Source organism: Ooceraea biroi, chromosome 7, assembly GCF_003672135.1.
Source record: "Ooceraea biroi isolate clonal line C1 chromosome 7, Obir_v5.4, whole genome shotgun sequence".
NCBI classification, from domain to species: domain Eukaryota; kingdom Metazoa; phylum Arthropoda; class Insecta; order Hymenoptera; family Formicidae; genus Ooceraea; species Ooceraea biroi.
In genome coordinates this window covers 15,378,467-15,392,802 of record NC_039512.1, presented here as the reverse complement: position 1 = coordinate 15,392,802, position 14,336 = coordinate 15,378,467, and the positions used below count along the sequence as shown (strand labels likewise).

General features: G+C 44.8%; 1 protein-coding gene across 8 annotated transcripts in view; it reads right to left on the bottom strand.

Annotated features, from left to right (window-relative positions):
* LOC105288124 (catenin delta-2) overlaps positions 1 to 14,336 on the bottom strand; it is a 44,244-nt gene extending 29,908 nt beyond the window's left edge. For 6 of the 8 annotated variants that reach the window (XM_011354144.2, XM_011354153.2, XM_011354159.2 and 3 more), the window contains exon 1: positions 14,232 to 14,336. The gene's annotated coding sequence lies outside the window, so the exon portion shown is untranslated. The remainder of the gene's footprint in view (positions 1 to 14,231) is intronic. The other 2 variants (XM_011354188.3, XM_026971446.1) reach the window with 2 other exon arrangements.

Genomic DNA, 14,336 nt, shown 5'->3' with positions numbered 1-14,336 from the left:
CAGCGCTTTCGCTACCTCATTATGATTATTGTATTCTTTTTTTCTCACTGCGCAAAGACGGCCGTCAGTTGAATCGCACGCGCACGCGCACGCGTGTTGCATCGCCCGACTAGAAATCGGTACCCTTCCGGCCTTTGTCCGCGGGACGAGACGTCCACCGATTTCGCGCGAGCGCACCCGGCGAGTTCCCGGCGAGTGCGCGAACTCGTGCGGGTGCACGAGACGCAAAAGTGTAGATCTCGCCGTACGATAGCTGCCGCGGGACGCACGTATGTAAATACGATCGCGTAATTACACGTGGCTTATGCGTCGAGGAACGAGAGTGAGCGGGGGCGGGAGGGAGTACCCTCTCGCCACCGTGTAATTTAGCCTCCCCGCTTCCCGCGCCCTGCGAACTCCTTAGATCTCATTTGCGAAATAGTCCGCGCCGCCGATATGTCCGTGTGTAAACTCGCGCAATCGCGAACCTTTATCTCGCGCGAGCGAGAAAATCTTAAGGCGGCCGAGAAAGCCACATGTTGGTAGGTACACGTCGTCGTGATTCCATCGCCGTTTCTTCTGGATACGATTTTCCCCCGCACTTCCGTGAAATCGTGCAATTCTCTCGCGATAGTGTCGCCTATCGCAGAAAGCAGACCGGAAGTTCTGATTCCCCTCCGCTCCGCACGCGCGACGCGGAACGCGCGGCGACGATTAATCTGGCATTGATCTCAAAAGCGAAACGTGTTGTTCGTCGTTTAATGTCAAGGAATGATGAATTTTTTTTATTTTATCACCTTTTACGGAATAATAAATTCTGATTAGTTTTTCGAGAAATTAGTTTGAGACAAGATGAACAAATGTGACAAATGTAGTTTTGTTTAGCTTACATCTCGGTTTGTACAATTGTCGCGCGCGCGATAAAATTGAAAGTATATTTTTACTGGAAAATTAAGTTCGCGTAAAGGTTCGATTAATCGATTCTCGTGGAACACCGTTTCTCGAATCGATCGAATTAAATTCCCGTTAAATTGGATCACGCTGCAAAACCGTCCAAGTAACGCGAGCATACTACACATAACTGTTTCTCTCTATTTACTTCGTGGAAGCATGAGATACACGCGGGTTTAACTGACGACGCGAAGAACGTGTGACAGATTCCGTATTGCGAATCGCAACGAGAGCGCGGAAAATCTCGATCGGAGAGAGAGAGAGAGACACGAGTCGGAGTCGGAGAAACGGAAAAGAAAAAATAGAAAAAAAAGAAGAAAAATGTGTCGACGAGCATTACATCGGTGATCGATACGCGCGGGGGAGGAGGGGGAGGGAGCGCTTGGTAAGAGCAATCTGTTCCGCTTCGAGCTATCACACAGGCTGCGACAAGGAGGGCAGGCGGGGTACGACAGCTCGAAAATCATCCTCCCAAGTCCTTGCGGAACCATCCGATCCATCGAACTCACATCACGATTATTCCTCCTGTTCCATAAATTTTCGCGATCGAATTATGACGTGTGCGCGCGCGCAAATCGATCGGTATGATTTTTTTACAGGTATATCTCTTTTTCTTTTCTCTTCTTCTTATTCTTTCTATGTGCGACTCGTGACGTGGTTTACACGCATCCTTCGTTACGCACGAGGCGCGAAGATGTCAGGGTGGACGGATGGATGGATGGAAAGAACTCGCGCGCGCGGGTAGGGGATGAGTTTCTTTCGAATGCGACATCATATGGAGGGTTAATTCAATTGACGTTTCTAGCTGGTCCCGATTATCATTGCTTGTGTAATTAAATTAGCCGCGATCTATTGACGTCGTAGAGGCCGTAAGAATTAATTAACGGTGAGACGAGGAGGCCAGTTAGAGACTGCACGCTACCGTAAATGCGCAACGACTGTTAACAATATATTTAGATACTATTGAAATGGTTGTTAGCTTCAAATCTCGATGTTCCGTCCGAGACTTTCCTATTTTTCTCTCTCCCTTTTTCATTTTTCGTAAATGCGCTCAGAACACAACGGAGCATGTGCTCGCGTTATCTCGCGGTCCGCCGCGTCCAACTAGTCAGAGTACTACGAACATCCGTGCCTATCAATCCATCCGTCCGTAATTATCTCTTGGATCCGCGATGTCGGCTTTTCGCGAGGAAGGCTGGAAAACGTTGGCTGGGAAAAGGGTTTTTCGTCCGGTTTCTTCACGGCGGGCGGATCTGGTACTCGCAGGACGAAGTGCGCACGGGGGATACCATCAATCAATCGCGTGTTCGAGGAACTATCTCGCGATCGATGCGAGAAAGGGAGGAAGAGAGAGAGAGAGAGAGAAGGAGAAGGAGAGCCATCAGAAGTCCAATTTCTCTTTCTTCCTCTATCTCCTGTTCTCTCTCGCTTTATCGCGTTTCACGACGGCAGCGTCGCGGCGTCGACGTCGCCGGTGACGCCTACCCACGTCGGGGCGTTGTACGGTTTCGATATATATATACATATATATGCATATATATTCCTCTCTCGCTATCCTCCTCTTTTAACGTGTACGCAAAATCGACACCGGCTTCCTGTCTTTCCTGTGATACGGATGGTGCCGATCTACTTCCGATCTGATCCCGATCTCGCGAATCCCTCCGCCATGTAATCGCGCGAAATGTAAATTCGCGAGCAAACGAGGAGCGGAGATTAAGCACCATTCGCGCGCGCGCATCTACGGGATTTATTTTATTTAAAGTTGCTCGTAGGAGGAGCGCTCGGAAGCCTTAATCCCGAGATTTCCCGACTGCCATTGCTAGCCTGACGTCTTTTGACGTCTCTCCGCATAAGCAACGTCGATCCCTGTCTCTTTTCTCTTGCTTCTCTTTCTTTCTTCCTCGATGATACGTTTACTCCACCGTTTACCTTTAAACATTGCCGTAACGAAGCTTCGGATTAAAAGCTCAGAATGTTGACTCAGAATCAGTCGGGAAATAAATTCAGAAACGAAATTCCTCAGCTGCACTCAGCCGTGGAATCAATTCGCGAGGTTCCAAAATATTCAGTCAACGAGCTGCTCCAAAATTATCATCGATCGTTTGCCCGAAAAGCTCATTATTCGCTCTCGCCGTGAAAAATTAATTCACCAAGAATCGTCGCGCGAATTCAATGCTACGATAATTTTAGCAAAGGGGAAAATGTTGCTTAACCAGCGGGAAACATCCGAGGCGTGTTCGCGACGAAAAGGTGCCTTCTCTCGGTGGTGTCGTCGCGAAGTCCTTATTTCGTGCTTAGACACTCGCTGGAACGAGCGGGCGGTGATTCCCCTTGCGAGGAAAGAAGGGGAATGCGAAGAGTGCCACGGGAGTGCACTATATGGTGCGCGCAGGAAATGCGAGCGCGAGAAGTGTCGTCGCTCGCTTGTGGAGCGGAGTGCAACTTCGAGGGTGACGAAGAATACCACGCGGGTTGAAGAAGGGTGGTGAGGGAGGAGGAGGCGAGAGACGACGGTATATCACGGGGGAACGAGAACTCCGCCGCAACCTTGTTCCCCATTCCGTCGCGTTGTTGAAAAGCTGCTCCCTCGTCCCCTTTCTGCGCGCGATTCTCCACTAGCGTCCTCCACCCTTCTCGCTTCTCCTCTTGTCGGTTCCCTTTCGCTGTCGGAAACGGGACGCGCGACCCCCGCACGGTGCGCACGCCAGCCGCGCTCGAGAGAATTCACACGATGATCTCGGCTAATTCTCGCGACACCTGCGACGCGTCTTAGCTCAGGAAAACGAGCGCGGCAATTAAATAAAACAAAGGAAGCTGCAGAAATGGAAAAGCAGAGTATAACAACATGCTAAAATGGCATAAAGACAAGATAACAATTGAAAAGCGCAGTATAACGCACAGGGAGATTTTTCTTGCATGAAAATGAAGAAAAAAAAACAATAATGCTGAAAGCGCACCGAAGAAAGCTATGGTTATAACAGAAACAAAATAATAATGAATAAAATTATAATCAGAGTAGTTGATAATTACAGCATATTATCATTACGTAATGCAATATATTATAAGAACGCCATAATTAACGGTAACGAAGATGGTCACAATTACGCGTGCAAATGATACCATATTAATGGCGACGTGGAATTGCAATTTGTTGTGCGTGGATTAATTTGCAAATAACAATCGCAACGACAATGACGGCGAGAGAAATGATGACTGCAACCGTAGAACAGCCATGGGGTACACCGCGACACGTAGCCCGTTACACGGACGCGTCGCTTTGCCCCATGCTTTCGCGTCGCTCGATCGAATAATCGATGCAGCTGCGTGAATATTTGCGAGCGTTACGCGTCTATAAATCTGCCCGTACCCGCACGCGGAAAAGCGACATTCCGCGCCGGGGAAAAATGGGGGAGTTGGCGCGCGGGGGTCCGTGCTCCCTCTTCTGTCTCCGTCGCTTTTTCTCCGGCGAGAGATCCCCTCGCGGCTCCCTCGACTAATCTTCCGTCTCTGGGAGTCTCTCTCTCTCTCACTCGCGCCTTCATCTCCCTTCTTTGCACTGTCGTGTCCCGTGTCCCCCTCCTGCCCTCTGCCCGCGTCCTCGGCTACGGTGGCGTACAACGAGGTCGATGTGTGTTTGAATGAATGAACGTAGGGACACGGGAACGCACGCATGTGCGTGGCCCCCGACCAGACGGCGGCGTACGCGACATATACCGAGTGTCCGAGAACCACCGATCGCTCCAATCTCCAATCGTCTTTTTCTGCTTGAACCTTCCCGCGGCGGAAATACTGAAGGAAACCAAGAGAATACTTTTGGTGTCGCTTAATCATTGCAATTAAGCTTGAAGCTAATTCTGTCAAAGTAAAGTCTGCTTTGGATTGATAGATTGTTACTTTGTTGCTTGTCTTCATCATTTTCGGAAATTTCCTGGTTGGAAAGTTCCTGGCCGAAAGGCACTTATTTACATGATTCTTCCCATGAAAATTGTAAATGTATTCTTGATATTGTCGTAGACGAAAAGTGTCTAAAGTATTTGTAGTCAAAGGAGCATTCATTTATTTTGGAGAACACTGTGTATGCGGTATGTTCTATTCGCACAACGAGGGTGTCTGGGCATAGGGGACAGGGTCGGGTAGCAGGGGAGAAAATGGCAGGGGCACGCATTGACGACGTGCCGGCATAGTTCAAAATGATAGCGAGGTACTCAAGAATTGAGAGAGTTGAAAGAAAAAGGTAATTAAAAAAGTAATAAAATAAAAGCGAATAAACTGCAAAATAAATGAAAAATGTGACTCTCTTGGGAGCACGTACAGAGAGAATTCTATCTTTCGAAATTACCAAGGATTTTATCTTACAAAAGTCGACAATTGAAAGTGTAAAGTGTACCGAGTTGTACGAGATACGCGATTTGATATGGAACGATAGCAATCTAACATCTGGCCGGAGCGAAAAAGCGTTTTTACGCAATGCAATTATTTTTCCACGGGAAATTGCGCGCGGAAATTACAAACAAAGCTTAATTTACATGTTAAAAGCCGTGATAACACGATATTTCACTGTTACGACGGGCAACGTAACATTTATCATTATCTGTCCGAAATTGCAACATCACGACGATATAATTTATTATATTTTTTATATACTATATGTAATATAAATAATACACAAAAATATAATGTAATAAATTACATTACTATAATAAATTACGTATAACAAAATTTATAATACATTATTATGTTATAAATAATATAACACAATATTCTAACTTTCACCAAGGAGACATGCAACATTTATCGCGGAGCAAAAACACCTGCAACAATTTGCGTCGCAAATTCATCCCAACTATCCCATACATTACAGCCATGAAATTACGCTCCTCTAATTAGAGCCTCCTCGATTAAACAATTTCGGGCACGCACCCGCAAAACAATTAGAGAGCCCGGAACTAATTCCCTCGAGAGCGAGCTCTCTCGTCGTGCCGCGCGCAAATCCCGACGCATATCCGCTCATCAATCTTCATCTCTCATCGTCGCCGTGAAAAACGTCCCGCCACTTATCCCGCCGTCCCGATCAGCAGCGGCGACCGACATCGGTCGCCAGGACATCGCGCGAGCGGATGTCACTCTCGAATATCGCGCGCTCAGCGCGATTCAGCGTCGCGCCAGGCAATCGGCGCGCGCGTTCCCTCTCTCGCGCAAGTGCGCTCGGAAATATTCGTATGCGGAAAAATTCTTGCGGGAATAACAAGAATTTAATAAGAAATTACCAACAAAACTGTTAATCTGCTGCGGTCGCTCGCATGTAGAATGCGTCGCGACCAGGATAGAGAACGGCGGGGGAGAGAGAACAAAGGGCGTCGAGGGGAACGACAGGACGCAGGGACGTTTTTCCCCGTCATAGGCAGGAAGCCATCGAAGATGAAAGCCATTTCCCGGGCCCTAAGGAGGAGTTCCGGCGACGTGCGGAATTTTCCGTCCCTCCTTTTTTCGCGAAGATGCCCGAGGACACCTTCGCGCACCAGATGAGACGATCGTCCGATAAAAACGAACGGATGGATGGACGGTCTCGCCTCTGTGAGATATTAAACGGTGCGTCACGGGACAAAAGTGCTGAACGAGCGCGCGGGAGCGGCGAGTGAGGCACGGCGTCGCACTTAATTAACGATCGTGCGACCATCATTCGTTTATCGTGGCCTGTTAACCCACTCCTGCATCAGGATTATCCTTGAAGTTTGAATTGTGTGCTTAAAGCGCATAAAGATATTTGCGGTTTTGACTTGCGACTCGGGACAATGAATCGATGACTTAAATAATTAACGGTGCGATTAACTTTGACACGAGAGCTCCTCGTGTGCCATGATCTTGTGGACAATCATTTTTCTCGGCAATATTATAATAAAAAAAATATAAAATATGTAATTAAAAATATAATTCAAAATGAGTTATAATTTCCTGAAAATGAGTTATATATTCCTGAAAATGAGTTTTCAACAACTTTGCATTTTTAGTCTTCACTTATCTGTTTTCGGAATTGCACGATTGCATTATCTATATTATCTAACTTTTCTGCTTTTATGGTTGTTGTATTTATGCGGCATCTGGTATCTGCGCGAAATTAGTTCGTTTATCGCGGGCTGCACGTCGTTCCGCACAATGCCGCAACTGCGGCCGATCCCGGCAGCCACTGGCACGTGCACGGCGCAATTGCAGGGCAATGCGCAGGTATTGCACAATAATGCCCGACGAAGTAGGACATTAAGAAGTCGTCCTCATCCGATACGCGCGCCCGAGTGAAAGCGGCGCATCCGCGACGCGCGTTAATCGCGATCGCGTCTGCGAGAAATTTGCCGAATTAAAAGAGTTTATCCTCTTTTTCTGTCTTTTCTCTCTTTTCGTGTGTTGTCCTCAAAAATCGAGCAGCAAAGAAAAATATTGACAAAGTTACGCAAATATTGACATTGCATACCACAGAAAGAGAGTATCAATTTGAATGCGATTCCAGCGACATTGCTGCAACAAAAGAAAATATCTCGTTCATCTGGAATTTTATTAATTGATTTTATTAATCCGATGGAATGTATGATTCATTCAACACGGAGTTTGCTGCAAACGTTTGATTTTTGCTGTCGAACATTTCGACGCCTGAACAAATTTCAAGCTTCGCGCGTGAACAGCAGACTGGAATTCCGACGAAGAATTGGGCCAAGTGTGACCGCGATGGGCAAAACTCTTAAATTGATCGAAGAATAAAATTCCATCTTGTCCCGGTGCTCTGGGTATGCCGGGAAATCGATGGCGCGTTTTATGCGCCAGCCGCCCGACGGATAACGACCTCCGACCGGACCCCCTTGTACCCCCAGGATTATATTCCATGTCCCTGCCTACCTCGGTGGATCAACAATTCTGAGGCACGTCGGATCAGGACGTGAATCGAAAATTTCACACGACTGCCGCGATTAGTGAGAACCAGGAAAACGCGCGCGACATTCCCTCCTCTCTGCCCCTGGTAACGCTCACCGCTGATAAATTCATTCGGGTCAGTCGGGTCGAACTGGAACTGCCATTCAGCGTCCGCTGAATCAGCGCTAATGGCCGGGAAAGAGGGAAGGGAAACTGCAATCTTGGACTAAATTTCAGCGACGCGGCTCAGGTATTTCTGATTTACTCGCTACTCGAGAATTCCGCTTGATTACCCTAATCATTACCGCGTGTCTCGATTTCCTGTCTCCACCCCGGCGCACTGTTTTTTCTTCTCCGATTCCTGCCGCCCCCTCTTCCTCCTGCTGCTCGCGGGGTTTCCTGTGCCGCGTTTCGTAACGCGACAGGACGGCGTTTCGCATTATTTAATGGCTCGCTGGATATTCGACGTTTAATCTGAACTATTATGTGACGTAACGGTTTTCTGCGTATGCGTGCGTGCGTGTGTGTATGTGTATGTGTCCGTGGGTGGGTGCGCTATCAATTTTCGTTCTTTAGAGATTTAATTCAGGCGCGGTTTAACGCGATTTAACATTGATGGTCGACGCACAGAGGCATGTCAGTGTGCAAAAAGAATCTAAAAAAGTCCCATAATTTTTTCATCGTACTTCTCTGAAATTACATAAAATTTCTGGATGATAAAAATTGTGTAAATTTAAATCACGTTTTTCCAGAATTATGTAAATACAAATTAGAAATAAGTTCCGAGCACTTCTATCATTTCGAAAATCATACACGGATACAGCTACACCGGATCGTAATATTTTAATTGTTTCGATGTGCATACGATCGTATTAGATTTTGCGCAGGAATTAATGCTAACAGGTTACAGGGTTGTTTTCCTCAGCGACTCGTAATTCGTATTATCCTCGTTAGTTTTTCCAACTTTTTTCCACCGCGTGGGACAGAATCGCATGGCTTGCTGGCTTTCTCCTCTTTCCGCGGGCGTTCGCCTTTCCCTTATTTATTCCAACGGCCCTTGCATTATGCAGTCGGTCATCGTTGCTGAAGAAACAGTGGCGCGTTCGGGTTACGTTTAGCGCCCGATCGGGACCTAATCGCGTGAATGATTAAAGAAAACGAGCCTCCTCTCGAAATGCTCCTGACCGCACCTCTTTATCGGATGCAGTTCCGCTTTATTATTAATCCTAAACGCACCATTAACTGCGACGTAAGAGCACCATAGAACGGCGCGCCTAAAATTGTCGTTCTGAAAATTGCACCCTCGATACTTGTTGCAAACGGACAGCGGTGGATTTTTCCAACTGCAAAATCGCAATATTCTCGTATTTTCATTCTCGTTTCGGCTGAAATTAAATCTTTAATTAATTAGCCTTAGTACGTCGGTGCCGTTTCAGCATTCATACTTCTTAAATGGTGCAAGTTGGTCGACTTGAACTTAAACATTTAGTTGCGTAAAAATATCGCGTTGGGACGACGAAGAATAAACGTTTGTCTAAGGATTTAAGTTGTAACGTAAGATTAGCACAACTCGCGTCATAACGTAACAGAGCTCCCTTTGTCTTTGTAGTTTTCCCATCTCCCCCTCTTCTCTCTCTCTCTCTCTCTCTCTTTCAAGTTTGCGTGAGTTAATATACATGTCGTTGAAGTTAATGATAATATTAAGTTTCTGATCTATTACCCGGGAGACACGGCAACCGGGAAACTGCTAAACGGGATAATGAAAACAAATGGCGACGGCATATCTCTCTAGTTTGTAAACGCGCCGCCACCATCGCCGCTATTTAATTTGCCAAGTTGCACGTGCAATTTTTACGATAGACGCAAGACGGATAAACGGATGACGCTCGCAGACGATAAACGCGTGGATGCGTCACGCGGAACCATCCTTCCTTCCTGAGAAATTGGTGCGCCCACCGCTTCGTCGTCCCCGTACGAGATAAAAATGATAAAACCGATACTACAGCTCCTCCCACGGCACTTTTACTGAGCCGCGTGTGATAAAACAGTCCGCTGGAACCGTTCTTCCTGTTATATCCGCCCGCATGGCTTAAAAAGGTCTCCATTATTAAACGTAGTGCAATAAGTAGTTTATTATAATTTTCTGTCACGCACAGCACAGTACATACAAGCATATGTGATGCTTTCTTTGTTGTTAAACTCTTGTTGTACAACTTTTATCTTAACGCTTTTTAACTCTCTACTTTTAATGGAGAGACTTTCGAGACGCGGCGAAAATAAAATATAGATTCTATTATCAAATGTACAATTAGAACTTGTTTAATTATAATTCTTTTCCTCGCTAATTCGTTCTCCTTTACTCTTAATAAAGAATCCTTTAAAAGCGAGGGTAAAATGTAATTGATCTAATGCGTTTAACCACGGAAATTAATGTATAAACGCAAATCAATTAGCGTAACCGCGATTATTATAATATATTCGAGCGCTGACGTGTCGGATGAAGCTCGGAAAAGCAAGTCTGGCGTGTTCGGGATAAAAATCAACGCAATTCCGAGGGATCGAGGGTAGTTTACCGTGTAGCGACAATGGGCGCGTGGTACGTGACACTGACAGCGCCATTTCCGCGGTTAACAATCGACGCGGTCGGTACATCGGTCATTATGAACATTAAATATATCAGTTCAATAAAGTCAGCTGTAGCGGAGAGCACGGAACACTGAGTGTCATCCCAAGCATTAAACTTTACGATTACATCGCGGGAAAAGTTTTCGCGGAAAAAAAACTTCGCTACAGCTATTCGCTATTTAACAAAAAACATTTCAAAGCGAGAAATATGTAATGATCATTTCCTTCATAAAGTTTCGACTTGGATAAATAATATAAATAGTAATATAAGATATTTTACATTTATTACTATTTCTTATATTCTTTTAAAACGTGCTTTATGTCTTTTATGTACAATGTACATATGAATAATTTGCACAGTATTGCAATTTCATCTCATCTTTTAATTCATTTTTAATTAAAAATAATAACCGGAGTCTTCATGAAAACTCACTTTTTATACAAAATTTTAAAAAGTTATATCAATGTTATTTATATATAAATAACGTCGTAACATTATTCATAATTATATTTAATTCTATAATATACAAATGGACTGCGAAATGCGCAAAAATTCAACAAAAAGAAAAACTTAATTACGTTAATGGAATTTGGCTACTATGCAAAGTTCGCGAGTAAAATAAAACAAAGGCAAGAGTTTTTAATCGTTAAATTTCAATTTTCTCTTCTTTCTGGAGCAGTTAGCTTGGAAAAAAAAGTTGTCTCACGTTAACAAAACGGGAAATAGGATCGTTTCTTGAATAATATGAAAATAAGAATAGAAGAAGAGGGAACTCGAACTTTTGAATTATTATCCCGATTAGAGTAATGCGAAATGCCCGCGCGGGGGATTCTCGAAAACGGCTGAATTACGCTGATTGGTAATTAGCCGGGGAAAAAGGGAGGGCACGCTTCTTGCGCGATCTTCGCAATTTCGAAATTGCACGTGGGCAATCCCTCTCGCAAGTCGGGATGCAAGTCCGACTTGATGAGATGCTTGTGTGCCCCTGGTGCTGCCTGCGGGCTTTATTTTCCACACGGGGGACGCGGATATCGGGATGTCGCTCGCGCAATATCCTCGACGGGATCGTAAGTCGCGCGGCAGCTACTAGAATCGCTCGACACATCCGTCCATCTGTCCATCTGTCTGTCCGCTTGAAAATTATGGAGAACGATCGCGATACCAGTCGCGCCAAGAGCACAGGCTAGGGCGTTCATTGACGCGGGGGGTAGTAGCATTGTCTCGCCGGCGTACAGTAGCCAGTCTCACGAAGTTCGCGAGTCGCGAAAAGTCAATGGAGGAAATTGAAAGCGATTGGGCCACGTGACACTGACGCCGGAGACCGCGACGGACTTCCGCGCCGTTGGATAGAGGTGCGATAAGGGGATGTTTCTGATCGTTTTGGAATTGTATCGAGATGCTTGCGGTCGAGTTCACGTAACTTTCCCCTCTCCTTCAGACAGGATCTAGATGCACTAACAGTTTGCGTATTTTCCACCTCGTTTCTTTAAAAGAATGTCTCACTGATACGAATCAAAACAGACATTGTAAATATTAATTGATACAGTTGATTTATTGATATATTGATCCATCGATGATTCATCGGTGAATTATCAATCCGTACGACTCTCGCGTACAGACTTACGAATCGCGCGCGCAAGGTCGGCGCGCTCTAATTTTCTATTTCCAGCTTGTACTTCTCGGCGCGGCCGCTTAATTAGAGGCACGAAAAGTGGAAAGCGCACAGGACGACCGGGGCCTGGAGAGCTGGGGGTTCGCAGGGGTGGTCGCGCGCGCTCGCCTCTTCCACGAGATAAAAGATACTAACTTCCGAGCTTTATCGCGGGCGTGCGGGGCTCTGGACTTACACCCGAGGATAAATACGCCTGGGTTTCGTTATCGATCCTGGCGGCGACGCACCGCCTGATAACGCGAAAGACGAACTTCGTTTTCTGGGATTCGGCTATCATTCTCCGGCGCGCTGCCGCGCGGCTCTCAACTTCCGGCGCAAGAATATCATGACTGGCCGACTTGGGAGCGCTATTTTACCAACGTTAATTTAATTACGAGCATATCACGGGTATTTATAATTAAATAAAATATATATAAGCGATTTATAAGTTCTCATTACAATAATTAATTATCTTTTGTACAAATTGGCTGTAAAATTTATTAGTTCACTGTTGTATCGCATGATTGACGATCAGTTAGTAGAATTAATTGCATAGAATATAAATAAATAGATCACTTAATCAGGAATTATTTAATTAGTAAATTGTCTAGAGAATATACATGAGATCGACATATTTAAAAAAATTATGTCTGCATTTTATTTCTAATAATTTAAGTCATTTTATTTGCCACTCGTCATTTTTTTGAGCATATTATTTATACTTATTTGTTTCCTGTACTAACAAGATAATCTTATTAAAATGCAAGCTTTTTGTGACTTTAGAGATAAAGGAATAAATTTATATTACACGTTCCGCTGACATTTAGTAGTTAATTGATTTTAATAATACCTGAATAATGCGTAAACATATTTCCCCGTATATTAATACATAACGTTCGATACTACCGAGGGCGTGCTTTTATTAGCATTTATTTTCAGTGGAATATCACAATATCCATTTGCTCTCTCGTGACTGATGGTCGATTATTCGTTTTGGCGTACCGCTAGCGCAGATCTAATTTAAGGATGATAACGCAAGTTCAAAGACCTTCCTCCCCTAATCGTCCGTCTTAGGAGTTGATCGAGAATGACGGCGACGAAGAACTTCATTAATCTAACATAATTAACTGGATTGCATCGCGACTGGTCGGACTTGCGTAAACTGATAATGCAAATAGCGTCGAAGTCCTGCGATTATCATTTATGCAGTTAAACGCGCCGTCCATGTAGAAGTCTCGGCCGTGTAGAATATCACCATGAATAATTAACTAGCGTGAGTACTATTTTCGAAGGACACATTTTGTACGGTCGATTTTCGTTTTATAAATGAAAAGGGAATCGGGACGCGACCGACCGTAAAGAGGCCGTAAGAGCGCATGTATCCAGGCTGAAGCAAATGTCAGGTGACTGTCGGACTTGGATCGACATGATGGATCATCGTAAATGACAACCATTTAAGCAGTCTTGGTTTAATAAAGCGTGGATAGTTTCTTTTGCATTCAGTGGGATCTCCAAAGATTCTAAGAAAATCTTATAATTTAGTGGATATGAAACTTTATGTATGCAGTCTCCAACTATTATGTCGATCATTCTAGGATCTAAAGAGATTAAATCTTAATAAATGCGTGTATATATATATATATATTTAAAATATTGTAATCTGGATTATTAATAGAATTTTAAATCCTTTATAGAATTCCAGAGGAATTTAAAAGAAAACTCTATTAATTAAAATCGCTTGAATAATCTATACATCAAAATTGCCTTAGGGATTACTTTGGGCTAAAGGGATAAATCCGATCATAACGCGAAAGAATAAAATTCCCAGGAATACACGAAAAATCCGATTCACGAAGAGTTTTCCATTATTAAACAGAAACAACGTTGCTCTCGAGGGAAGATCGACCGCATACTTAAAACGATCGCGGCTCAAAGAGAATGCGCGAACAAACGGGACACACGGTATGTATCCGCGAGTTTCAAAGGATCTGGAATTCGAGCGTTCGGCCAATCGAACCCGCTTCGAACACTACTCGTACGGTATTCCAGTGTATCGGGCGTGTTGTTACTCGGGCGCCTGCTGCCACGAGTAGCAGTCTCTCTCTTTTCCTCCCTCGAGCTTACCTTTTCTACGTCTCACTACTCTGCGAGCGATGTCTCCCGTCACATTCCACGAATCAGCCGTGACACCCGTTACGGCCGCAGGAAACACGATCCCCCTCGTGACTG